The 2960-nt window shown below is 41.7% G+C and overlaps 1 non-coding gene across 1 annotated transcript; it reads left to right on the top strand.

Moving 5' to 3' along the window:
* The first annotated feature begins 349 nt into the window (after positions 1-349).
* TRNAC-ACA lies at positions 350-421 on the top strand. Its single transcript has one exon. It is a non-coding gene; the product is annotated as a tRNA-Cys (tRNA).
* Positions 422-2960: the final 2539 nt, after the last annotated feature.

Genomic DNA, 2960 nt, shown 5'->3' with positions numbered 1-2960 from the left:
TATCAGTTAAGATGAGTTTGGCCTCAAAAAATCCTCAATATAATTTACTAAATAGGAAGAAAATGCTTTCTTTCTCATTGGAAGATTTTCAGAAGTCATGCTACTAAAAAAAGTTCTCTGAGACTCAGTTTCTTGACACTCTGCCATGCTGTCGCCTGCAGCAGTGGGCCTCACCTCCCCCTAGCTCTTCCCTGCCAACCGGGTTGCTGCAGCAGCTCTGGAACAATGTCTTGACTAGCAGCTGCAGGAGGAAAATGCAAGCCATGCTGCACCAGTTCTGTGTGTTTCGTATCAGCAAGGAAGACAATGCCCAGAAGTTCCCAGCAGATCTCCATGCAACTCTCAGAATTCCCTGGTGGCTCAGATGGTAAAGCGTCTGTCTACAATGCAGGAGACCCAGGTTCAATCCCTGGGTTGGGAAGATCCGTTGGAGAAGGAAATGGCAATCCACTCCAGTACTCTTGCCTGGAAAATCCCACGGACAGAGGAGCTTGGTAGGCTACTGTCCATGGGGTCGCAAAGAGTCGGACACGACTGAGTGACTTCATGTAATGTAAAAAATGTGCCCATTTGAAAGTAAAAAAAAAGGACTACCAGGCTTGACCTAGTGTAATCATAGCTTCATGCCTTGGCCTTAGAAATGTGGCTAGACTTCCCTGAAGGAGCCAGCTGTGGGGAAATGGGGCTATTGTCAAAGAAATGAGGGAATGGCTTTGGAGAGGAAACCAAAATTGCTACACAGGGAAGAGCTCCAAACCATCAGGATAATGCCATAATTTAAAGGAATTAATGAGATCAGTGATCCTGCTCAATTTCACCATTTATCTAACAATGGTGTGCATCACAAATTAAGTATAATCAGAAGAAGGATTGCTGCCTCTTAGCAGTCTCTGATGGATCAATAGAAAAAAATTTAAATATCATAATAGATGTGAACTTGATCTTTATGACATAACTCTCCTGTGTGTTATTGGAGAGCCGTGAAGAGAGTAGAAGAGAGGAGACTAAATAACACTGACTAGAGTCAGAGGAGTTCTGAATCAAGGTCAGCAGAGAGAAAATAATACAGATGGGAGTTCAAGACAGGGACAGGAGGAGAGGCTCAGGGGAGGGGTAGTTAAGGAGTTTGGGACTGACATGTATACACTGCTATATTTAAAATGGATATTCAACAAAGACCTACTGTATAGCACAAGGAACTTGCTCTATATTATGTAACAACCTAAATGGAAAAGCATTTGGAAAAGAATAGATGCATGTTTGTGTATGACTGAATCACTTTTTTGTACACCTAAAAATAACACAACATCATTAATCAATGATATTCCAATGTAATTTTTTATTTTATATAATAAAAATAAGTAAATAAACATTTAGCAAATAGATTAGCAACTAGAAAGAAAGACGTGGGCAGCAGGAAGAATTGGCAGCTCTTAGGGACAGACTGAATGTGATGGTCCAGGAGGAACGGGTCTTTAAGGTGATGGAGAAAGAGAAAGAAAAACAAGATGAAAAGAAGAATAACATTTCGAGGAGAGGAATGAGAGCAGATAATAAATCTGAGTTCAAGTTTCTGGACTGTTAAGTTTGAGGCTGTCTGAGTCTATGTGTAAAGCTCAGATTAGATGTATCCTTCGACCAAGCATCTTTCTGTAAGAAGAGAGGAAGAGACAAGAATGGTGGGACAGAACTCTGAGGAAGACCAGCAATGAAGCAGTGAACAAAACAAGAGAACTGTTCAGAGAGATGGAAACTAGAAGAGAAGTATGTCATGAAAGGGAGGTAAATATCTGAAGAACTAGAGTACTATATATGAAGTAAAACATGGCTCCAAAGTCATCGATTGATTTTAGCCATAAATCAATTAGCATAATTTAAACCCAGAGTCTGAAGAGACCTGGCATTTCACATGTGGAAGTAAGACTGCAGTGGCTTCAGGACTGAATAATACAAGGAAATGAGACCTATATATGGAGTGGCCAGAGGGAGTAAGAATTAAAGGAGGATATTTTGTTTTAAGGACAGACAGACCCAAGCATTTATACAGGCTGAAACAAGAAGCCTCAGAGAGAAAGAGGTTTAAAGACCCCAGGAGAGGAGATAAGGATCACATTTCACAATATAGCAGACTTTTTAAAATGTCACTTCTAACAGACTTATTAATTCATTTAACAAATTCTGTTTGAATCACTATTATCCCAACAGTGGGGATACAGCAGGGAGTAAGTGATAAACAGTAATTTTCTACTAACAGATCACAGCAACTCAAATTCATTCAAATAAGAAGCTGACAATAAGTATCTTTTATTAACAGTTCTAAAACTGGTGGAGCATGCTAGGAAAATGTGGAAAAACGTAAGCATTGTCTCAGTGGAGAAGCCCCCAGAATGAAAATATATTCACGTAGCTGTTTTGATACCTGTTCACCATACAGTTCCTGAAGGCAGTGGAATGCTCAGTCCTCCTAGGCCAACCCAGAGGGGCTTCTGTAAGGCTAGGAAGACTGAATGAGACTAGGCAGTCCTATCCTGGCGTGTTTGCTCAGAAAGGCAGAGCAGGGACTTCACAGCGGTGGTTACAGAGCCAGTGGCGACAGCTAAGCACGGTGGTTAGACACCCGACAACAAGCTCCGAGTAAGACATCTTAGGGAATCTTGCAACGACTGATGCCACCGGGCTCTCACTATGGTCTTCCCAGGTGCACCCTAAAGGCAGCAACACGAGCCCTCTAAGGAGCTACATTCCTTATTCTGAGCCCCTCTAAGGAACTGCATTCCTTATTCTAAGCCCCTGCTCTTCTCACTGTGCTTGCCTCCCATCTCCGTGACTTGACAGTCTCAGCATCTTTTCTCCCGAATCCTCACACCCCAATTTTTAAAACAAAATTTATTGTATTTTATTATTTATTCATTTGGCCACACCAGGTCTTAGTTCCATCACAAGGGATCTTTAGTTGCGGC

This window comes from Oryx dammah, unplaced genomic scaffold (assembly GCF_014754425.2).
Source record: "Oryx dammah isolate SB20612 unplaced genomic scaffold, SCBI_Odam_1.1 HiC_scaffold_26, whole genome shotgun sequence".
NCBI lineage: Eukaryota > Metazoa > Chordata > Mammalia > Artiodactyla > Bovidae > Oryx > Oryx dammah.
The sequence above is the reverse complement of the archived record's forward strand: the minus strand, read 5'-3'. Positions and strand labels throughout refer to the sequence as shown.